Source organism: Caretta caretta, chromosome 1, assembly GCF_965140235.1.
Source record: "Caretta caretta isolate rCarCar2 chromosome 1, rCarCar1.hap1, whole genome shotgun sequence".
Classification (NCBI taxonomy): Eukaryota; Metazoa; Chordata; order Testudines; family Cheloniidae; genus Caretta; species Caretta caretta.
Window position 1 is genome coordinate 202,289,821 of NC_134206.1, and position 25,459 is coordinate 202,315,279.

The 25,459-nt window shown below is 42.3% G+C and overlaps 1 protein-coding gene across 4 annotated transcripts in view; it reads right to left on the reverse strand.

The window, feature by feature from the left end:
- Nucleotides 1-25,459, reverse strand: part of ZBTB20 (zinc finger and BTB domain containing 20) — a 626,421-nt gene that overhangs the window by 122,188 nt on the left and 478,774 nt on the right. Inside the window, exon 1 of one of the 4 annotated variants that reach the window (XM_075118862.1) lies at nucleotides 1,292-1,435. The exons of the other annotated variants lie outside the window; for them this stretch is intronic. The gene's annotated coding sequence lies outside the window, so the exon portion shown is untranslated. Of the gene's footprint in view, nucleotides 1-1,291; nucleotides 1,436-25,459 lie in introns of those variants that run through there. 4 annotated transcript variants of the gene reach the window in all.

Genomic DNA, 25,459 nt, shown 5'->3' on the forward strand with positions numbered 1-25,459 from the left:
AACACAAACCTACAACGCACATAGATCGATTGGGCAATCCTTATCTGTGGCTCCATTAGAGAACTAAGCACAGTTTGTAAATGAAACGTAGTCACTCTGGAGATGTTCCCATCTAGCAGGAGGAACAAAACAAAACAAAACAAAAAAACCCCTGAGTCCCACTAAACAGCGGAGGCTTCCAATGAGAGGTGACTTTTAGAAAGATGGCCAGGAAAAAGCTGTGGCCATTGATGCATGCCGTAGTGCCCCATCTGTATTTTAGGAACCCAGCTTCCACAAGCCATGACTAACTTTTTTCTTAAGTGGCAGAAAGTGAAAGATTTCTGCCTCCACTCATTTATTTATTTTCCATTGCATCCTCCCTTTTCCCCAATGAGAATCTGGTTGTTTGTTTGTTTTTTTTTAAAGTAAGCAAACTGCTTACACCATAACTTTTATGGGGGGGAAATAAAAGCCAGGTAAAGTCAGCAAAGCAGCAGCTGGATTTAGAGAGAGATAAAAAAAGGAGAAAAGAGCAACGTATCAAACTCACTTGATCCCGTTCCCCCCTCAATCTCTCCTTTGATTTATTCCAAAATATAAAATCGGGGGGTAAGGGAACTGAATCTCCTTTCAATATATTTTGTTGCTGTCACACATTCTGTGGTCTGCTTCTGTCACTTTCCATTAAGGAGAAAAAAAACACCCTAATAAAAATAGAAAAACATATCTCAGGCGTTAAGCTCGCTCTCCCCCTACCCTTTGTAAAGAACTCTTTGTTCTCTAGTGAAAATGCTGAAAAAATCCCCGGGCAGCGACTCCCTGAAACAAGTGCAAAACACTTAGAGGCTTTTGGGCTGGCTGAGAGCCAGAAACCCTCCCGCTGTCTGGTTAGGAGGGGGGGGGGGGGGGGAGAGAAGAGAGAGAGAGGGAAAAAAACTGGAGCTTCCTTTAATAGATATAGGAAGCTTTTTTTTTTTTTTTTTTTTTTTCAAAACTGGCGGTCAAGCGTTAAGTAACTCCCCGTCTAAATCCACCTGCTGGAAATGAACTTGGGTAACCCCCCCAGGAGTGCACAAAGAGAGGAGACACAGTAACATACTCCATACTCTTCTCCCCACCCCCTCTTTTGCCCTGCTTCCATTCTTCCTGCTCCCATCACACGAATGCCCACAGATTCTCTCCCCCTCCATCCAACAACAAACATACCAAAATAAATGCTCGCTCCATCTCCAAAAAAAAAAAAAAAAAAAAAAAAAAGCTTTCCATCTTGCTTGCGACACAGTGATAAGGGGTAGGGAACATCTCATACCTGGTGTGAATGCTAATCAGCCAGGAGTTCTCCTTTTTTCTCAAGACAGGGAACTGTTTCCTTCCAAATTTATTAGAACCTCCTCCACTGCCTCTTTGAAAAACCTTCTTTGTCACCCTCTTCCCAAGTCCTGATACTTCTTTAAAAAAAAAAAAATGGCTTCGGAGCTCCTTCTATTCTTGATATTGATTCTCTCTCTCTCTCTCCCCCCCCCCCACCCCTCCTCCTTTCTCCTGTCTCTGTCTCTTCTGAGTGGTCTATTGATAAGTCCCTAGAGGCACTGGGTCAGCCTGCCCGTAGGAAACCAGACACAATGCACAAATCTCCGAGTGCCATTCTGCCATCAGCAAGCAGACCACGTTTAGGAGAGAGAGAGAGAGAGAAAAAAAAAACAGAGCAAAAGACAGAGAGAGAGAGAGAGAGAGAGAGTGAGAAAAAGACTGATTGGAACAGGAGGGAGGGAGAGAGAGAGAAAGCAAGGGAGAGAGTGAGAGAGAGGGAGAGGGGGAGAGAGAGAGAGAGAGCGCGACGCTGCCAGTCAGGTTAATCATCCCTACTTTAATTAGCTGTTCGGCTTAGACATAAAACAATTGAATTTGAATGATCTGTCAGTGGGCTCGGCTGAACCAAAGGGGAAATGCGAATATTACAAAAAAGACTGTTGGTGTATTCTGATAAGCTAGACTGGAAAATCCTCAAAGGGTAACTATTAAAACTTACCACTGAACAAAAAGTAAAAATACAAATGGCATTATACAGAGGCCCTCTGTAAAAAGCTGGGAGATTCCCTCTCTCTTTTTTATTAACATGCTATCAAAGTTCTATTGGTGGTCAAACACACACACACAATTCTGGAGCCTTCAAATTCTACCTGTCCTGCAGCATGGAAAAGGGGTTTAATTTTGTTATTAGAGGTATTGGTTTTGTTTTCAAAACAAGAACTTAATGTTATTCAGAGGAATTTTCCTGATGGATCAGGTGGACTTTTAAGGTGCAGAGACTGTATGCTCTGTGAGGGTATATCTTCGGAATCAACGGCTAGGTAGGGTAGACAGATGTCACAGACAGACACAGATACCAATTGTAGATGGATGGATGCTGTAGACAGAAAGGCAATCCCAGGTATTATGGATAGATAAGTCCTAAGCATAGCACAGGGTCTCCTTAAAGGCAAAATTTCTAACTACAAATAGGTGCAAACCAATCTATTCATTCTGCCCTGCACTGCAATCTGAGATGCAGCTAAAATGGTTTAATTGTAGTGATAAACAGTGCAGAGAAAGTATGGCATGGCAGGCAGGGGAGGTATTTATGATACTTCTGAAAACTCTACTTTTAACAGGTATGGAATAGCTACCCTCTCTGCCTGAAAAAAGGGAATCAGGTAACATCACTGCTACTACTAGAAGATGTTTAACCCTCAGTACACTATGCACAGGACATCCATTTATCCAAATGATGGGAATTCCCTCCCCCCTTCCCCACCCCCCCACACACATGGAAAATGTATTATGTGCAGGAGGTATGGTATGTTCTAGATATTCCAAATGGGGTAGGGATGGGGAACTAAATCCATGAATTCCACTTTATGAATATCTGCTGTAAATCACCATTTGTACAGATACAGCTATGCCACACAGGTTCATTTCTGAAGTGTGGGAACAGGGTAGAGAGAAAAAGGGATAATCCTTTACACTTAAGACTCTGAGGAGATGATTGTCTTTCTGGAAGACTAGCTCTGGGCATCTCCTCTCATACTGTATATTTTGGGTGTTAATGCTTAAAAAAGAAGCATGCTCTATAAATTAATTCAGAGTTATCTTTTCTACATGTGATAAACCTATCAGCAGGGTTAGTGCTAGCTGTATGTATGCGCCATATGGTAGGTGGACAGTTGATAACTGGCAACAGCATTATAACCTATTCCCAATGCCCTGTGCTCCAGGAAGAGGATGGGTTGGCCATTTGTCACTTATAATTCAGTGCCCTAGGTGACTCTACCCCACCTACCCCTAAATCCAGCTCTGCCCATCAACTGCTGTCCACTGACTAAGGACAGATTATCTAAAGAACTAATCTCGTTCAAAAGGAGACAGATCCGCTAAAGAAGCAAACAGAATAGAATAAAACAGATAGATAAACGTACAAGTACCCCTCCCTCACACAAAGAACAGTTGCCCATAGAGAAGTGAGCAATGTCCATTAGCTGTGCTACAGAAATGAAGTCATTTCTGAGGAGTGCAAAAGAAAATCTCAGTGAAATACAGTGCAGTCAAGAGCCCACAAAGAAGGAAAAGATCCTCCATTTTAAAAAAGGAGCTTCTAGAAATCGCCATGAAACAAACAACTGTTCTTTTCTCTGGCTCAGTACTGAACTAATAACCCAATGAGGTACTAACTGGCTCGGTACAGGTAGAAGTGCTACATTTCTGATGAGATACAGCGAGGTCCTGATCACTTGAGTCAGGGGTCCAGTGGAAGAAATAGTATGTACTCATGTAATCAAAGACAATCACATAATATCTTTATGGCACTAGGCAATATTATAATGGCACAAGGGGGCCAAAAGGGTTGCACAGGCAACATTATTACTGGCATTTCATAACTTTTGAGTTCTTGATTTTGCAACATTAATCTTAGTTTAATGAATTTTTTAAATATAATTTCCCAGTTTTGTTAAAAAAAAAACCACACTGAACAATCAAATTTCATCATGTGGGACCATACTGACCCTTACATGACTGGAAGGTTTAGAGTTACAGCACAGAACTCTAGCACTTGAACTGACACAGTAACTGGTAGCAGTTGTACACTGTTATCTTCAAAGTGCACCAGCCACCACAGAGGGATGAGAAAGATATTTTGCTAGTGGGTTTCACAGCTATCTGCTGACAGAAGAAGAATGCTGTGACTCAGGAATCCTGGGTTCAATTCCAGGTTCTGAAGGGAGGGAGCTCTAATGCTTACAGAACCTCTTGCCTCCATCCCCAGCTTGTCCCCTGCTGCTCTTGTGCCCAACCATGTACCCCACAGTCTGGGCCCTTCTGATCCCCATATTTCCTGCTCCTATCCCCTTCAGCTCCTGTCCCCCAACCAAGTCCATCCCATTCCCCTGTCCTTTTGCCTCCCTCAGTCTGACCCCTTCTCCTCCTGCTCCTGTCCCCCTGCACCAGCCTGTCCCCTACCAGCCTCTTTCTGTTCCCCCTTCTTCTTAGGATGACCAGACAGCAAGTGTGAAAAATTGGGATGGGGTGGGGGGGCGTAATAGGAGCCTATATAAGAAAAAGACCCCAAAATTGGGACTGTCCCTATAATCTGGTCACCCTACTTCTACTATCCCCACCCCTGGTCCAACCTATCCCCATCATCGCCACTCCTACTCAAATCAGTCTGCTTTTTACTTCTCGTCCATGCTCCCTGGGCAGCGAGCACCAGCAGACTGAGTACTGAGAGCACATGAAAGGCAGTTTCCTTGCACTCACTTCTGGTGTCCAGTGCCCTTGGCTTGCTCATGTCCGTCACTCTCAGTGGGGGTTGACCATGCTCAGTGTGCTTAGTATGCAGCTCTGAGGGGAATGGAGCAATCTCCATTCAAACGGAATGTTCGGATAATTCAGCTGTCAGCCTCTAACAAACCTCTACTGAACACGCACACACAGCTAATTTCAAAGGTTTATAATTTGGTCATATTCAGGATTTTCATGGGGAAAACAAAAGGAACACACCTGACTACAAGACACCCTCTCTCTCCCAGCCAAATGCCAGTCACTGCGCCAAAGCATGGAGGCACCAAAGCTTCTAAAAGAAATGTTTATAAGAATATTAACATTGGTAGAACATCATATTTTTCTCTAAAGTCATTCTCAGAAATGGCCGAACGTTTTTTTCCAAAAGATTTATCAGAGGAACCTGATTAATTGACTTCTCAGTTCACTTTCTTGGTATTAGATACTCTGGTTTAAATCCCAAGCCTTTTGAAGTCTATGGGAATTTTGCCATTGATTTCGGGGGGTCCAGGATTTCACCCTCGGTGAATTTCTCCTATAGGAAATGTATTTCATTAGCAGACAATGAGCTCCTGATGAACTGGTTCCTGAATCTCCTATAGTTCCTAGTGTAGAAAGCAGCCCTAAGGCCTCTGTTGTCAGTGGGTCTGATTCTACCCTGAGTTACATTGGTCAAACAGCCACTGATTTCAATTAGAATTTCACTTATATAACTGAGGGCAGAAATGAAGCATAAATGCAAGAGGCCAAGAACAAGTCTAGAATTGTACAATACCTTCATCTCAGGAGATTTTATCACAGTTATTAATTCAGCTACACCCTTATGGCCTCTTTCTTTGTTTCTGTCTCTCTCTATCACTATCATTCTTCCTTCATATAAATCATTGAGGGTGCCTTGGAGTTCTGGCCAGAGAACTGAAATGACAGTCCAGTGTATCAGCCTGAGTGGTATTTGCTGTTTCCATCCAAATTGAAACAAGTAAACTACATTGGAGGAAGGTGGGAAGCCCTGATGCATGGTATGCATTCTATAGGTACAGCATGAGTATATAACAGAGGAAAGACATTCACATATGAACATTGCCAATGGGTTTCCTGTTAGCAAAGGGTACGATTTACACAAGCAAAAGTCACCATTAGCATAGCTCTAAACCTGCCAACTCCCTAATGTGTTACAAAGATGACCCAAAAGGAGGGATGCAATAAAAACAGAAGGGTAGGAGGGAGCTAGAAATGACAACGTTCATTTCTTTAATAAATACAACTTTTGCTATAAGCCCACTGATGACATTTAGCATTTCACATGTCAGTTCACATTAACGAGAAATCACCAGGTCTATGTGGTACAGAGGAAAATTTAGTTCTAAAAAGAGTGAAGTGCTTTGTAATGAAGGACAGTTAAGAAATAAGATGAGCCAGTTAAGAAATCTGTCTGCCTGACAAAAGTGGTGTAACTATATTCTCGCAGGACAATTTGTTAAAATTTATCCCTTCAGACATCATTGAGTCTTTCAGATGTAAAGAGCTCTAAGTCTATGCCATGTAATTTCTATTCAGAGCAGAGGTCTAACTTTGCACAGCCTGTTGGAGGGGATGCGGACAGGGATAAACGTCTAAACAACAGGAACCTTTCTGACAGGAAGACATGAAAGTCTGCTTACTATATACTCAGTCCCCTGCCTACGGGCAGGCATTACCAAAAAAGTTATGAGACTCCATGTAGATACCTTCACTATCCATTCAGGATCACTACTAGCTCATACTGTTATGTTTGACACACATATCCACATGCCAATAAGGTGAAAAATGCCACACTTGCTATCCAACCTACATCTCTCCTGTCTTAACTTTAGTTTCTGATTACAAGGAATTTACCCTTGTGCACAATGAACAGGTTCATTCCTACATCTTTACCCTATGCATTTACTTCCCAAGCTTACCCCCTTGTGTACCATAATTGGATCTGCTTTCTAGCACCTGTTCTTGAAGCATCTGGTACTGGTCATGTTCAACTCCCAAAGCATTTCCTCATAGGAATTTGCCTTCATTCCTTAAAATAGCCATGGTAGCCGTTTGCTGTATCTTCTCCAATCTTATGGAGTGCTTCTATGCTGAAAAGTGACTCAATTAAAATAGCATAATCCAGTGCTCCACGTTCATTGTCTCTTAGTGACTCCAAATCAAATGCGCTTATCTTTACTGGTAAATTAAGCTTTTTCCAACTGCCAGCACTGCAAACTCACTCTGGGATCTAGGAATCAAGTCTTTTTCCCCTTCTTGTACATGATCAGCAATAATAAAATCCTGAAGGGCAAATTATGTCCTCAGCAACATCTCTGCAGTCCTATTGCCTTCAATTGATTTTCAAAAGTTCAGCCTATAGAGATTTTATAAACAATCTAGTTGATGAGACACAAGACTAAATAGATTCCTGCCCCCTCTCTTTTCTTAGCTGTATAGGGTCAAAAAGCAGTAAAAACTTATTGACATCACTAAAATAAGCAGATCTGACTCCAACACACAGGCAAGATTAGATAAGTTTCCATTTGTACAGTCACCGTTCAGGGAAGAATTAAAAAAAGACACCTAACACTGCACTCTGTGCCTCAAATAAGGCATGGGAAGATGTTTACACAGTGAAATCATTAGCTTCCTTCCTTACCCATCTCCTCCCCATAATCCATTTTTTACTTTTTGTTGTTTGAAAATACATTTACAATTACCAGTACAACAGACTGTATTTATAATCAAAAATTAAAATGGTTAAACAGCACAGCATATTATATTAACTCTATTTTTCTTAAGAGACTCTATGAACAAGTAAGTAGCAGGTATTCAGAGACGGAGGAGGCTTAATTTGCTCTCACACTTCCCTGTGTAGGTGATTAGAGTGCTGCTCCAAGAAACTTTAAAGGAAAGGCCTGTCCCAGATTCTTCTAAATGCCCAAGTGAAGTGTGTTCTAGATGTCTCCTGCAACTCATTCCCCTGCTAACACATTCACAAACCTTACATGCTGGTCTTCTAATCATGCCTTAACACGTCCACAACCCATCCCCTACACTGGGGGCTGGGAGCAGGGTACAGAGCCCTTAGACATGTTCTCCACTGGAGAGGCATAAAGGGGCCTTCATGTAATTAAGCGTTAGGCTCAGTGCCGGGTCCAACTGTGCGCAGTCAATTGCAGGATGGGGCCATAATTATAGCAGCTAAGGTAGAACTTTTTACAGTTCTATTATATAAGGGCCAGATTCTCATTTACATTTAGGCCCCTTTAAATCACTCTGGTAATGTAAAGTGGCTTTAAAGAGGAAATAAAGAGCAACGTAAAGAGGCCTTAGTGTAAATGAGAATCTACCCCAACATGTTTAGGGGAATTTCCAGAGCAGGTACATTAATTCTTGCATAGCACATTTGATTATAAAGAATTTTCTCCCCACAAATGATGGCACCTAAAAGATTATTATAAAAAGTTAAACTTCAGAAAGAAAGCTATTTTAAAAATGATATATATGAGAATGCATATTTCTATATAGATATGTAAATACACACACATACATAGAGATCTAATTTACTCTGTAAATAATTGGATACACACATATTGTACATTAGATCTGTACAAAATTAAAACAATTTTTCTGTGAAATTTCACCAAAAAATGTTTGCTGCTTCAGATTATTTCATGCCTCTTCCTTTTTAAAATTTCGGTGGAATTTTATGAAACAACCATATTTGTAAAGGAAACGTGAAAATCCAAATTATGAATTTCAGAGACATCTTTAGGTTGAATGGGTTTATTTTCATTTTGAGATAAACTTTTAAAGTTTCCAATAAACAAATTAAACCCAGTGCTTTAAAAGCTTGTTAAAGGTAGATTCACAAGAAATATTTATATTACTTTCTAGATTTCTCTATGTTTCCTCCTTATAACTTTTTAACACTCCCTCCCCTCAAATTAAAGGATAATCTGTGGGCAAAAACCACCACTTCCTAAACCATTAATGAATCTAGCATTAGTGGGATTGGTGAAAGTACCATCAGTGCTGAGGTATAGAATAGGGAGTCTAGTCTTTTAAGATGTGTTATCTGACCTCTTTGCTCAGGAGAAGAGCCATATGTCAATATATTCATTTTCTTTCTGTGTTTAACATGTCAGTTTTTCCAATGGGCCCATTTTGAGTGAAAAAATGTGTGAAATGTGGCTCAATATTTTGGCAAATGCAGCTCATTTTCAAGTTTGTGATGAAATGTGAAAAACAAAATCAAATGTCAAGCAGATTTGCTCTTTGTTGTAAATAATACACATACACACAGAGACACACCCACACGGTCCTGAGCCTGTAAAAAAATAGAATCACTTGTAGTATTACTACCACGAGCAGTCAAATCCCATTACAATCGATGGGTCACATGGCCAGCTGGTGAAAATCAGCATAGCTTTATGCCAATTTCGATCAGTTGAGGATCTGGCTCCAAAGGAAGCACTATGCCTGATAACAAGTATTTGCAGGATTGGGCTCTGTATGCTTGAAGCAAGAGAACTGCAAGTAGAAGTAGGCCATGCTTTTTTGGGGACGGATGTGGGAAATAATTAATTGAAAATAAGGAAATAATAAAGCACTACATCACAGACTTCATGTATGCTCAGTTCTGGTCAAGGAGGTGATGTGAGGTTTCCCTTTGAATCAAAGCAATGTAGCAGATAAAAAGGACCTGTATAGCCAGGGGGATTTCCTGAGGCCATTGCAGACCAGCTCATCTGCTGTTAAGAGGCTCATATTCATGAGAGTTTTGGTTGCATTTGTAACATTTTTTCCAGGTCCCCTAGAGCTTTAAGTGCCACATCACAGTGCTTCAAGCATGGCACTAAATGCACAGCACAGGACTAAGCATCTTCCTTTTCTACTCTGGATTTCCAGGAGTCAGATGGTGTGTTTCAGTCTCTTTATCCTGAGTTAATTTGTGATAGAGATTTTTTCTTCATGCAGGCTGAAGAAAATGTTACTGGTTTATATATATTGTGTTGTGTTGTGTTGGAGGAGAGAAGGTTAAGTTTTTTTCGAATAGGTTCATTATTTTTCTAAACTGGAAGGCTTGAAACCTGCCATCAGCAAAGCATATCTGCCTGATCCTGCTCTCACTTATGTCAGAGTGAATCAGGAGCAATTCTACTTAGGTCAATGGAATTACTTTGGCATATACATTGTGTAAACGATTGCAGAATCAGGCCCATTGAGCCAAATGCATTAGTAAGATCAGTAATGATGCAAGTTAAATGTCAGGTCACAAAGTGGAGGTAGAGTAGAACCTCGGAGTTATGAACACCAGAGTTACCAACTGATCAGTCAACCCCACACCGCATTTGGAACCGGAAGTACACAATCAGACAAAAAATAAAAAAAGCAAACACAATACAATATCGTGTTAAGCATAAACTACTAAAAAAATAAAGGGAAAGCAGCATTTTTCTTTTGCATAGTAAAGTTTCAAAGCTGTATTAAGTGAATGCTCAGTTGTAAACTTTTGAAAGAACAACCATAACGTTTTGTTCAGTTACAAACATTTCAGAGTTATGAACAACCTCCATTCCCAAGGTGTTCAGAACCCTGAGGTTCTACTGTAGATGGCAAAGCGGGGTAAACTTGCTCCAATTTTCCATTTAAGGTTCTCGTAAAACAAGTGGAGCTTGCATGCTGAGGCAAAGAGCCCATGTAGCAGAAAATGAAACTGACAGGAAAGTATATGATGATGAAGGCAGGGGTAGGGGAAAATAAGTGAAAGTAACACTATTTTGCCACTTACACGTACTTTTCTACTCACTTATGTCCAGCTTGCAATTCACTGTATCATTTAGATCACTGCTGAATTTAGCCCCGATGGGTTTAAACTTTAAACTATTAATTATTTCTTGTGATATAACTATTTCATTTTAAAAACTGGTTTGATCAATAGATTAGTTCTAGATTAAGTGATTTAACTACATATGGGTAGGTGTTTGCTCTATATTAGGCTAGTGTATTGCTGAGCAGGTTTTTACAAATTTTTACATTTGAATGTCTTTAATTATTAATAATTTTAAAGTATGAATTGGCAGAGCAACTGTCTCCGTGGAACAGTGCACTCAATGTCTCCAAATTCTATCCAATATCCAAAGGTTCTGGTTAAATCCTTTAGGGATCAGTTATGGGGCATGAGCAAGTAACACTACCTTAAAAGATAATGAAAAGAAGGAAGTTTGAATTCCATGGGCAGCAGCTTTCAGAATTTATTCCAAAAATTCTGGGAAAATAATGACAGGTTTCAGAGTAACAGCCGTGTTAGTCTGTATTCGCAAAAAGAAAAGGAGTACTTGTGGCACCTTAGAGACTAACCAATTTATTTGAGCATGAGCTTTCGTGAGCTCACGAAAGCTCATGCTCAAATAAATTGGTTAGTCTCTAAGGTGCCACACGTACTCCTTTTCTTTTTGGGAAAATAATGTGTCTTAGTTTCCCCATCTCTGATGTAGGAATAATATTACCCTATGATGTTGTGAGGCTCATTTAGTTCCTTTCTGCACCAAGTCCCCATTTCATCAGATCATTTACGTTAAAGTTTCAATCTACTCCTATTCAGCAAAACACTTAAACACATGCTTAATTTTAAGCATCTGCTTCAGTCCCATTGGAGTCAACAGACTGAAGCACATGCTTAAAAGAAGCATGTGCTTAAGTATTTTGCTGACTAGGGGTCCAAGTCAATCTGTGCCTCAGTTTTCTCAGCTGTAAAATGGGAAAAATAATACCTGTCTACCCAACAGGGGTGCTAGAAGGCTGACTTCATTAACATCTTTGAAGCACTTTGAGGTCGCAGATGGAAGATAATAGAGAAGTGCAAAATAATATTAATTACAATTATGAACTGCAGCAGAAGAAAACCTGGGCCCTGAACTCATTTCTTGGAAAGTTATAAACCTTTTGAATATATCTTTCCCCTGTGAAGAGTACTAAAAAGGATCTGGTCTTGTTTTTATGCTTCCAGACTAGCAGAGGCTGGGAACATAGCTCTTGGGGGTGGGAGAAGTGCTTTGTAATGCTTTCTCAAATGACATTTTCTATTCGGTGGAAGGAGCCATATCCTCTCCTTACTTTACTGAACAGAGTGTCACCATGAGGCTGTTTGACCGTTGAAAGAATTGGAAGGGATAAGAATAAGAGGAAGTCAAGAAGGGGTAGGGGAGATTTTCAGTGGGGAAAAATCCATCAAAGGCAAAATTTAGAAAGGCTGGATAATGTTATGGTTCCTTCTTCTTTCTCCTGTATGTGCTGCTTTTCCTGGCGAGGGTCGTGGCGGCAGCATGGAGAGCAGGAAGGACCAGGCCCCTTTTCCTCCACAACAAGTTCTAGCTCCGCTGCAAGATAGAATCCCTCCAACGTATCCTGGGCCAGCCTCAGGGCCTCCACCCAGTGGGACATGCCCCGTAGAGTTCCAAAAGAAGCCTCTCAGGAGCCCGGACCACCTCAACTGGCTCCTCTCGATCCAGAGCAGCAGCTCTACTCCAAGGCCCTCCCGAATAGCCGAGCTCCTCACCCCATCTTGAAAGGCAAGCCCAGCCACCCTGTGGAGAAACCTCATTTCTGCCACTTGTATCCGTGATCTCGTCCTTTCGGTCATTACCCAGAATTCATGACCAAAGGGGAGTATGGGGACATAGAGGGACCTGTAACCTGAGAGCTTCATCTGAGAATTCAGCTCTTGCTTCACCACCATGGACTGGTACAGCGCCTGCATCACTCCCGGCACCACAACAATCTGCAGGTTGATCTCACACTCCCGCTTGCCATCACTCATGAACAAGATCTCTCGATACTTGAACTTGTCCACTAAGGGCCGCTGCTCCCCCCTCACCTAGAGAGAGCAATCCACTTTCTTCCGGGAGAGGACCATGACCTCTGATCTGGAGGCGCTGATTCTCATCCCAGCCGCTTCACATCAGCAGTGAAACGTTCGAGTATGTGTCAGAGATCACAGTCTGAAGAAGCAAGAAGGACATCATCATCAGCAAACAGCAGAGATGTCACCTCCGAGTTCCCATACCAGACGCACTCCACAGCTCGGCTGCACATTGATATCCCATCCATGAAAATCGGGAACAGTAGTGGGGACTGATGCACCCCCTTGGTGGAGTCCAATGCTCACCTTGAACAAACTCGACTTAATGCCAAGAATACAAACATAACTCTCACTCCAAGAATAGAGGGACCAGATAGCATGCAAAAGCAGCACCGGCAGCTCATACTTGCGCAGCACTTCCCACAAGACATCTCAGGGAACAGAGTCATATGCCTCCTCCAGGTCTACAAAACAAAGGTAGATTGGAAAAAGAAACTCCCATGACCCCTTGAGTATCCATGAAAGAGAGCAAAGAGCTGGTTCTTTGTTCCACGGCGGGGACGGAATCCGCATTGTTCCTCCTGAATCCGGGGTTCAACTAATGGGCTTACGTAACCTCCTCTCCAGCACCCTGGCATTGGCTTTGTTGGGGAGGCTGTGGAGTGTGATCCCTCTGTAGTTGGAACACACCGTCTGGTCTCTTTTTGGAAAGATCGGGACCACCACCCCGATTTGCCAGTCCAAAGATACTGCACCTGCCTTCCATGCAAAAGGCGATGAGGACCCGTCTCGTGGGCTCACTGCCCATGAGGCGAAGGGTGAGAGTCAGGTGCGATGCTAGAATGGCAGCAGGAGGGACGGACCACAATGGACTGGCCCTCTGCAATGGAAACTGGCTAATTTTATGGCAAATGGTATTATTGTAGTTATGTAAAATAAGATGAGTTACTCAAATGTCATGCTGCAGAGGCTCCACCTTAGGGCCCAGGAAGGACTTATGCATTTAGGGTACAGCATTGTGCAATTGGTCAGGTGCATTAAACATAATTTTCACATTCCTTTGAACTTCAGGTGCCGGACAGGGTATACCAGACTCAAGGGACCAATGGTCTGAACTGGTGTATGATAGCAAGTCCTATGCTTCTATGAAATAATAGTAGGTGCTCTGAAATGATACCCACAGAGGGCTGAGCAGTGTATGAGAAGTAATGTACATTATGAAAATGAACTGGAAGTTTAGTTAAAGGTTAATAAGTCTCCTTCCCTCCACTTGCCATCGAAATGAATGATGCCCATTCTTGTTTTGGCAGAGGGGAGGACTAGATGAGCTAATAGCTCTTTTCCATCTCTAAATTCTCTGAATCAATGACTAACAGGCTACAGCATTTCATGGCAAAAAATATGTGGCTGTTTTCTAGTTAGAGAAGCACGAACAGAATCCACAGCAAGTCAGTTTCAGGGTCAGAGGGTTGTTTTGACATTTAGGAAATATTAAAACAGATTTTGGTCTTTAAATTTGTAAAACAAAAGTCTTTCCTGACCTCAGATCTAATTTGCCAAGTTTTAGCTGTCCACAGATTTTTCTAGCTAAGCTAGAACTGTCAGAAAAAACAGCATTGTTGTGGGTCATTGCCTCTGAATTTTTAAGATGGAAAAATGATAGACTTAACTATGGCATGGTTCCGGCCTCACGCTTTATTACTAACAGGTACACCTCTCACAGTCACTAACTCAAGAGGCAACCCCATTATTGTTACTTATTACTGGATGATACATTGCCAAGTATTGGGAAACCCAGTAGCTTCAGATGGCTGTTTCATTTGTACTTTCATTGCTTTATTCGCAACAAATTAATGAAAATAGGAACATTAGAATTTCAGAATAGATCTGCTCTAATGAGCTCATTTTAGCACATAGGAACCTGGGTATTTCCTCTTGTTTTTGATCAGTGTTTGTACTCCTCACATTGCCCTCTGCTCCAAGTACAAATGGAAATAATTTTAACACTGTATCTGATGAATGGGTGGGCAATTGCAGAGCTCAGATAAAACACACTGTAAGGTGCAAACAGTTTGAGACAAGGTTTCCTAAATAACCTGTAAGGTCAAGTGGGCTACATGCATGTCTGGAGCACACCCTTTCTTCACAGGCTTTAGTGAAACAAAATATATGTGAATGCTCAAGTATCTAATTTTCAATTAGTCATTGACTAACTGTCAAAGCAACAACAATTTCCCCAGAAACAAAGCCATGTTTTGCTCCTCACTGTGGGCTATTTCCATGCCATATTTTCCTCTTTCACAACCTTTGCCCTTGTCATGGCTCAAGCTATTCAAAAAGGTTGCAAGGTCACTGGGCTTTTTTAAAAAATGGGACAGGAGTAATTCTCTCCTTCACCTCCCACCACATACACTTGCCACTCACTAAAAACAGCGGGACCAGTTTTGCTCAAGCTTTCGAAAAATAAAAACATTTTAAAAAACATAAAAAAAAAAATCACCTTTGAGCAGAGGCCAAGTCTGTAAAATTTCAGCTCAAAAGGTGACGGTTTTAGGAAGTTATTAGTGACTGAAAACAAGAAGGCTAGAATGATAACCATGTGGCAACCTTCTTTATAGTGGACACTGCTGCTCCTGACACAAGAAATCAATGTTCTTATATAAAGGTTGCCCTGCTAAGGAAACTACACACAGTGAAAACTCCTTGGAATGAAGCAGCAGCCAAGAGGTTGCTGCAACGGTTCTGTCTCTAGCAGGCTGTATTCATGCATCTGTATTATTAAATATGTGCCAGCTCTAGCAAGCTCACAGGATGGCGCAAAGTGCTATAGTTACAGCTGGGAATGTGTCTTTTAAGGCTGCTTCACTTACTAGATTTTGGCTTGTTCCTCCTTCGGGGGTGGGGTGGGGGAAAGGCACTAGGTTGGATTTATTTATTTATTTATTCATTTATTTTGGAGGCGGATGTTTTGTAAGTTCTAGTTGGATTTTAGTGAATAGGAAAGCAGGGAATTTGCCAGCCTGTTACTCAGTCACACCAACTACTGTCTTTCTAGAGCACAGAAGATGCTTACAGATCCTTCAGAGTCTTAAAAGATGCAAACTCCTTCTCCAAGGAGGGATTTATCTCCATCAGATCAGCAAACTCAATTATTTTAACTTCTATACTCTTTCTCCTGTTTTCTCCATCCATTCATCTCAATATATCCCCTCTGGTTGACCAATACCCAAAATCATATGATCTGAAAGATGCCAAGACTCTCAAAGCCCCTCATCCTGACACCTCTTGGTGTGTGAGATATATATGTACTGTACAGTCATAATACAGCACAATACAATAACAACATTCAGCATTTAAAGTACTTTCAATACACGGATCTCAAAGCATTTAAATGTTATGGGCCAGAATGCTTTGATCAGAAGTTTGTTTGCAAACATGCACAAGTGAAGTTGTTGGAAAAGTGCAAAAAGCATCCTATCCCTCCATCCCTGAGCAGGAGCTGGCCTTAACTGCAGTCTTTGTGCTCCACTGAGGCACCCAGATTGCTTTTGGTGAGAAATGTTAGCAGCACTACTCGCTACAAAAGGGGAGAAGAGTAGGAGAGCCATGGCCCACCCCTTCACCATGCTTGGCAGAGCAGGCTGGCCACAGAGGGGAGAACACACCATAGCCTCTGAAGGGGTCATGTGGCCTTGTTCCCCCTAGGTGTCGGAGAGCTCTTGAAGGCATGCGCCTCCCTGAGACGCACTGCCTCTCTGAACTCCCACTCTGGTAGGGTGCAATTTCACATCATCCCTGATGTGGGGCTGGGGCTTAAATTAATAATTTAGCTGTAACTGATTAAAGTTTGGGTCTAGTATGAAAGTGACTGTAAAAATGGCATTGTGGGGATTACATTTACTGTATCTCAGTGACTCCAGATCAAATGGTCTCAAAATACAACATTAAAAGCCGTTGTCCTCCCCCTAAATATCATGCTGCATACTCATCCTGAGAATCCAGTTTCTGAAATAAAAACTTAGGTAACAATTCTTTTGATCATGCATAAGGCAGAATGGCATTCTGTACCTGCTCCCAGAGTCATTGGTTCTGCAGAGCTAACAAGAGACAAGAATGGTGCAGACTTATCAGTAAAGCAGATAGGACTCTCTATACACAGAGAAAAGGAGGACTTGTGGCACCTTAGAGACTAACCAATTTATCTGAGTATAAGCTTTCGTGAGCTACAGCTCGCTTCATCGGATGCATTGATGAAGTGCATCCGATGAAGTGAGCTGTAGCTCATGAAAGCTTATGCTCAAATAAATTTGTTAGTCTCTAAGGTGCCATAAGTACTCCTTTTCTTTTTGCGGATACAGACTAACACAGCTGCACTCTGAAACCTATACACAGAGAGAGCATGTCTGTGGAGTAAGAAGGGACTGGTTTAGTAAAGACACTTTTCTGAGCATAACTGAACTTTAAGCCTCATATTCTTACGAGCAAAGTCACGATCATCACTATCTTTCAGATGAGGAGAATGAGGCATGGAGTTGCAAGGTGACGAGATTGGTTTAACATCAAAGAGGGACTTATATTTTAATCCTAGCCCTAATTGTATGTCTTCTGAGTCTCAGACCCCTGAGCTAACCATAAGATCATACTGCTTTTACTAGAGTCTTCCCATTATTGTACCTTTTCTTCTTCTGTCTGCCCAGTACAATCATATGAGAATAGTTTAGCACAATGGTTTTCAATCTTTTTTAATTTGTGGACCTCTAAAAAATTTCAAATGGAGGTGTGGGCCCCTTTGCTAATCTTAAACATAGTCTGCAGACCCCCGGGGTCACGGACCACAGGTTGAAAACCACTGCTTTAATACATTTCTCTTTATATTTCTAAAAATGTCACGAAAATATTTCTGTTTTCTGGAAATAAAGATGTGACCTGTCATGATTTAAATGACTGCCCAGAAAATATGTAGAGGTCATAATGGCAAATAATATGCCATTTTACTAAAGCATTGAAGCAATATGGAAACATATAAAGTAACAGAGCAGAGATTTCTGCAGCTCAGCTCCTCACCCAAGTCAAGGAGCGGTGAGATTATATTAAATCACTGGCAGAGGTTTCAGCCAATAAACTATTGTTTCTGAGTTACCAATTTGATGATATTTTGAACAACAGTCTTCAGGTCATGTCTTCAGGATCACCTTTTCAACCTCATTAGCCTTCAGATGGGTGGTGGGAGATGGGAAGGCATATGCACAGGTTTAACTGGGGGCAACATTTGGAGCCAGTGGGTTGTACACCTGTAACTGAGGGTATAAGCTGGCACATAGAACATGTTACCTACTGATGATATGTGAGATGGAAAGCTAAGCTTGATTTCAGAGCCCATGGTGAGTTTATGGGGCTGGTGACCTGCTCATGAACAAAACTGACATTTCCTATTGTGTCAGGTTGCAAACGGGAATGCTACAGATTTGGAAAATATGACTGACTATATCTGGATGGAGAGACTACTCCCGGTTACTGAGGAATAATCTCCTCAGCTGGTCTGCCAGACCGTTGTGGACACCCAGAAACTGGGAGGCTTTGAGGTAGATATAGGTGACAATACAAAACTCCCAAAGCAGTATTGCTTCTTGGCTCAGAAGTGATGATCTGACCCCTCCCTGTCTGTTCACACAGGACATCGCCATTGCATTGTCTGTATGAACTAGTAAATTCCTTCCCTTGATGCAGAAGAAAAAATCATGACCAGCTAGATGAATGGCTCTTGACTCACTTACGTTTATATGGAAAGCTAAATCCTGGCCAGATCAGAGACCTTGAGTCTCCAGAGTTCCCAGATGGGCTCCCCAACCCAGGGCAGAAGCATCAGTAACCAGAGTCAAAGTTGGCTGTGGGGAAACAAAAGGAACTCTCACACATACATTGGATGGGTCCATCCATCAGTTCAAAGAGGCGAAGACTTCTGTGAGTACCTGAATCAGCATATCCAGTGGATGGAGCATTGGGAAGCACACTGAGCTCAGCCAGTTCTGCAGCTTCCTGAGACAGCCTGGCATTCTGAACCACATAAATCCATGAGTCCATGTGCCCAAGAAATCTGAGGCAATTCTGTGCTATCATGGCAGGATGGGCTTTTAGATATAATGAAATGTCCAGTACTGTCTGGAACCTGCTCTGCAAAATGGCATCCTCCGGGCATGATACCTGCAGTACTGGACAGGGGACAAGGCAGACAACAGCAAGCCAGACTGGCTTAAAACCAGACAAACAGCTTGTCTAATCCCACCCGGACCCCCATGCTGCATGTCCAGCATAACCGCTGGGTTCCTGAATAGGTGAGAGGATTGACTTTTCGCCGTTGATCAGCAATTCCAACATATCGAAGGTGGACTGGATCTTGGCCACACTGGATATCACCGAGCTCTTGGATTGTCCTCTCACCAACAAGTCATCCAGGTATGGAAACACGTGAACTCCTGATTTCCTTAGGAATGAAGCCACCACTGCCATTAATTTTGTAAGAACACCAGGGGGCCATAGATACTCCAAATGGCAGGACTGCAAATTGATAGTGGGATTGGTTGACCATAAATCTGAGGAATTTCCTGTGGCATTGATATATTGTTATATGAAAATATGCGTCCTTTAAGCCAAGGACACCAGGATCTGGGGATGGGGGTGGGTAATGGATTCCAGAGTGACCATGCAAAAACTTTATTTTCTTTATGTATTTGTTCAGCTCTCGAAGGTCTAGTATGGGTCTGAGACCTCCTTTTGCTTGGAAATTACAAGAATAAAATCCTTTTCCTCTGTGCAAAGGAGGAACTTCCTCTATGGCTCCCAACATGAGGAAAGATTGTACCTCTTGAAGGAGAACCTTCTCATGAGAACGGTCCCTGAGAAGGGATGGGGAAGGGGGGGTAAGATGGGGTTAGAACTAAGCTGAAGCACGTATCCCATTTCCACCATGCTTAAGACCCACTGGTCTGTAGTGACATGGGTCCAAGCACTTAGGAAATGAGACAGCCAGTGTGGTAAAACCAGGACAAACAGCTACAAAAGGGGGGGGGTAGTAATTACTTCCAGGGGATTAAAAGGCCCCTCCCCATCCACTGAGGAGAGAGAACCATGGGGCAATCAGGTTCAGCTGGAAAAGGGGTTGCTAGGGAACCAATTAGGTTCAGCTGACTCCAACTACTTGGGACCTTTTTAAACCCTCCCCTGGGTGGTAGGAGTGGGAGAGTGAGGGAGTGAGAGGAGCAGGGAAGCTGCCAGTAGGCTGTTTGGAGCAAGACACCAAACCTTCCTAGTAGGAAGGCTGCACTCGCTCCCCAGAAGGGAAGGAAAACAAGCACAAGGGACTGACTGAGGAGAGGAGTAGCAGGATCCTGTGCCACCTATAAGGATTCGCCTTGCCCCAAATCTCAGTCTCCAAGTCTAAAAAGGACTGAGCCTACTGAGACAAACAACGTATTTTGCCACACCGATCAGAAAAAATAGGGGTAGGGAAAGGCTGACAAACTGCAACCTGGAAAGCTTCCCTTGACAAGAACATAAAACTAACTGCTTAGTTTTCCCAGTCTGTCTGAATGAGCATACAGTAGATGAAAAAGGAGGTGGTGGTGGTGTCCTTCTGTAACTTTCCCCTTTCCTCTTAGATTGGTCCTGCTGGCACGTGAAAAGGAAGCATAATAGCAGGACTGTTGTGGATGGAACTGCTTCTTCTTTGTGAAAGGAGTGTAAATAACCAAAGACTTGAGTGTAGCACTAGAATCTTAAGGTGATGAAGCTTGTCATCAGTCTGCTGTGAAAAAAAGAACTGGTCCCTCAAAAGGGAGATCCTGAATGGTTTGTTGGACCTCCTGAGGAAGACCCGATGACTGTAGCCACAAACATCTATTCAATGTAATGGCCAGTGCCATGGCTCTGGCACAAGAATCTTCAATGCAGCCTGAAGCAAGGTCTTAGCCACCATCTTTCTCTCGTCCACTACTGTGAGAAATTCTTGACTTGCCTCCTCTAGGAACTTCTTGGTAAATTTTACAACATTGTCCCAGAGATTACCTAGTAACAAGGCGGTGTGGTTCCAGTGGGCAGCTTTGGTCACTAAAAAATTAATCCTGCAAAAATGGAAAAGTCAATCTCCACCAAATGTTGATGTCTGGATCAGTGATATGGCTGACCTTGCAACTAATGAATGGCTGGCATTCTGCAGATAGTGAATGCCCAAAAAATTCAAAGCAATTTGGACTGACTTTTTAGAGGTCTACGATTAACGGAGATCCTGAAGATAAATACATTGCTTCCCATCCCCTCTCTTTATCCTAACCCCCTCTAGTTCCTTTATGTATTATGATGAATCTGGTATTTTGGTATATTTGTTGTATTTGGAAAAAATTATAAATAAAACGTGTCCCAGAAGGAGAAATCATAATGTCCTAGCAATGGTTGCTGATTAGAATTCCAGAGTTGTAGTCCAGCTGTTGAATAAGCTTTTCTGCCAAAAAAAACTCTCAAGCTTCTTTCCATCTTTTGATTTCGGGCAGATGCCCATTGACCCTAGCATTCTCTTTTGCATGTAATAATGTACAGACCCCAATGAGGGGACCTCTATTCAGTCCTTTTAGCTGTAGGAGGCAGGGAAGATAGCGTTTGCCACAATACTTTTGTGGGCTCTGATCCAGAGTAGCCTCATTTGTGAGGAGTGGCACTTGACAAGGCCCACAGATCCCAAGGTATCAACCAATCTGTGTGAGTTCTCTTGAACTACTTCCACCTGTATATCTAGGAAGGACGTCACCCTCTTTAAGAGGTCCTAGTGAGCTTTGTAACCATTCAGGTGAGAAGAGGAAACACCAGACATTGCCTTCTCGAATGATAAGGAGGAGGAACCAAGGCTGGCTGAGGTGGAGCTTCCCCCAATTTCTCCAAAGGGGGATTCACTGACGCAGAATACCTACGATTGGTATCAAACTCAGTACTAGGAGCAGCTTCCTGAAGATCTTGAAGTGCAGCTTCACGATGTCTGGTGGAGGATGTAGAAGGGGAGGGTATGGTCAGGATCTGGAGACTGGAGGAAACCCCATAAGTTCCAATACAGCCATTGATATGGCACAAGAGACCAATTTCTTCCTGATCATGGCTTCCTACTAGCAGTCCAATGCAGAAGTTCTACTGAATACCAGGGGTGAAAGCCCTTTGGAAGAAAATGATGGCTAATATGATATGGCCTTTACACATAAGATCGAACTTCTGACTCAGACGATAAACATGAGTCGGAAGACCTCTGGTAGCCAGCAAATCCATGAAAGTGTCTGTCAGTACCAGGCAAGATAAGAACATAAGAATGGGTCAGACCAATGGTCCATCTAAGCCAGTATCCTGTCTTCCAACAGTGGCCAATGCCAGGTGCCACAGAGAGAATGAACAGAATGGGCAATCATCAAGTGATCCGTTTCCTGTCGCCCATTCCCAGCTTCTCGCAAACAGAGGCTAGGGACACTCTCGGCATCTTTCAGCCCATTCTGGCTAATAGCCCACTGATGGACCTATCCTCCATGAACTTACCTAGTTCTTTTTTGAACACTGCTATAGTTTTGGCCTCCACAACATCCCCTGGCAAAGAGTTCCACAGGTTGAATGTGCATTGTATGAAGAAGTCCTTCCTTGTGTTTGTTTTAAACCTGCTGCCTATTCATTTCATTGGGTGACCCCTAGTTCTTGTATTATGTGAAGGAGTAAATCACACCTCCCTATTCACTTTCTCCACATTATCTCTCTTTTCCAAGCTGAAAAGTCCCAGTATTTTTAATCTCTCCTCGAACCTCAAGGGTGAAGCCAGCACTGAGAGATCGCATGCCATGGCATATGCCTCAGGCACTGAAGGCACAGGGAGAATCTTTGCAGCTGTTTCTGAACCAAAGATGATGGCATTGCTGAATAAGATGGTGCATCCTTAGAGATCATTGGTACTGGTACCAGCGCCAGAGTCAATGACCCTACCTGAGGTGCTCTCTGTACCAGGGACTGCCTCGGCAGGATTACACTTTACATTCTTCCCAGCTTGTTTCCTGGACTTTGGCGCTGGGGAACTCAATCTTCTGGATGATGGGTCCCCCGATGAAGTCTTCTGGTGCTTCTTCTTTGGTACTGGAGAAGGAGATTGGAGACAGGACTCTGTCATGATAGGAGAAGCACTTGTAGGTGAAGTAGAGGCGCCTGGTGCCCTCTCCGAACCGGAATGCTCTGAGAGTGGAAGCTGCCTCCATAAGAAGGTGCTTTAGTGTGACCTCCCTCTCCTTTTTAGTTCTGGGCTTGAAGTCCCTGCAGATTTGGCGCCTGTCCCTAATGTGAGTTTCTCCTAGGCTCTTCAGAAACCTGGAATTAGGGTCACTGACCAGCACCTTGCATCCAATGCAGTTTGAAGCTTGGGGACTGAAACATGCACTGGCACTAGACGTCAGTATCCCAGACCAGTGGGAACAGAAGTGTACAGTAAGTACGCTCATAAAAAAGGAAACCTACTAGCAGAAAACTGCACTAAGACTATAAAAGATCAACTGTGAACGAGTGCCAACTATACCATCCCACAGCAGCATGTGGCAGCAGAGGGCACATGCGCCACCCTGACGGGTACCTCTAAGGGAAAATCTCCAACACTAGTGCACTGGGCATGAACACACCTGAAGTGGAATGGAGATGTATAATCATTCAAAGAAGAACAGCTCTTTACTTTCAAACTGAACGTATATGATAAGGAAATCAGGGAGAGACAATAAATATGGAACACCACTATGTCATATTTAGAAAGTTGTGTTTTAGAAAAGAATTGGACTTTGAAGCATAGGATGAGGATAAATAAGACATGGGTTCTAATCCTGGCTCTGCTACTACCTTCCTATATGACCTTTAGCATGTCCCTTACATCTCTGTGCCTCAGTTTTCCTGTTCGAAAGATGTGAATAACAACACTTCATTAAGTCACAAGGATGTGACAAAGCTTAATTCATTACATTTTTGTAAAGAGCTTTGAGATTCACAGAAGGATGCTGTTATGCATGTGCAAATTATCATTTTATTACAGTATCATATTAATTATGCTATTGTTGAAGTTGAGATGAGACTGTCATACTAAATCCCTTCCATTAGTTGCTTATACCACTCCAAAATAGTTACCTTTTGGTCAGACACTTGGTCATGCCTTGTCTCTATCCAAAAGTGACATTTTTAGGAAAGTTTCACAAAAATCCAGTTAGCCGTTTTTGAGTCATCCTAGTATGTAAAAAAATAATTTCCTGCTGTTAATTTTTCCATAAGCTTTCTGCCCTTAAACATGCTTGTATAATTAAAATATGGCTTTGTTTTAAAATATCAAACTTGACATATACATAGTCCTGAAAGAGAAGTAGCAACTTTGCCATGTTTGAAAGCATTTGGTTTTGAAATAACAAAGTTATTACCATTTCAGAATAGCTAAGTGAGCATTTACTGCCTTAAAGATTCCAATATGCTTTGTGTTATGATTTTCAGATTGTAGCCATTAGTGAATCTACTGAATTGTGTGAAGGATAAGAATAGGAGGTCTGAAGTTAGACTTGCAGGCTATTTACTCCTGAGGGAATTCTGTGTCACCACGCAAGTGCAGAATTAATGTCCCCTGCAGATTCCTCCCCCCAGAATAATTTATTCTGATGGGGAGGTGAAGGCAAGTTGCAATTACACCTTTCACTCACCAGAGGCTGATGTGGTGCCAGAAGAGAGGGCAGTCTCACAGGCTGGAGCAAACAGCCGTGGGGAGGGACAGGGCAGAAGCGGTCTTCCTCACAGTGCCCTACTCACAGGCCCAGGTGAGGAGGTATGAATATGGGGGGACGGAAAAAGTGGGGCACATGGGGCTGCTGGGGGGTGTCACACATACTGCGGTTCAGAATGGGTAGTGGAGTGGACACACTGGGATGAAGGCACAGAAGCTAGGGGGTGACAATATTGAGCCAGGAGCTGAATGGGAGTGGGAGTGCAAGGCCACATGGGACAGGAGTACAGGGGGTGGCTGAGTGGGGGTTCTCTATTCATATGCCTAAGTAGTAATCTATTTGTAAACCCCCCCCCCCCACTTCCTGAATCTTTTTTGTTGTCTGTATTGTTACAGACATACTTGCTTACAGGTATTTGGAAATAAACTACCAAAATAATTGAAACTGGAGTGATTATATTGTGTTATTTTGAAAAACAAAAGATGCAGAATTTTGCACAATTTTAAAATATGGTGTGCAAAATCCCCCAGGAATTTGAATCATCAGACAGAAAATTTATATAGCCTCTAAAGAACTTGAAACTATTACTTAGGTGAGCAATCACCAGCACCATCCTTTCTCCTGAAACAAAACCCCTCTATAAATTTTTAGTGTGTCATCTCTGAAAGAGTTTATAACATTTTAAAACTAGCATATAAAAATCAAATAATGATAAGTACATTCTTTAAGTGCATGCTGGGATGCATAAATTATTGACATAAAAAGTTGCAACTAAAAGGCTCAGGGCATGAAAAGAAATGGCTTAGTGATCTGGATAACCCTGATGTTGTCTGAAAACTGAGCAGGCTTATTATTTGGCTGGAGAGAATCTGAAAATATCAGGTCTTCTAGGCTTCATGCTCTTCTGTGATGGTAATGGTGTATCTTGAAGATTTTAAGACTTATTTTCCATTGTCATTTACACCTTTGCGTGGGTGTAAAACAGTATCAGATCAGACTGGTGGCATTTTGCATTCACTTTATACAGTCATAAATGACAAAG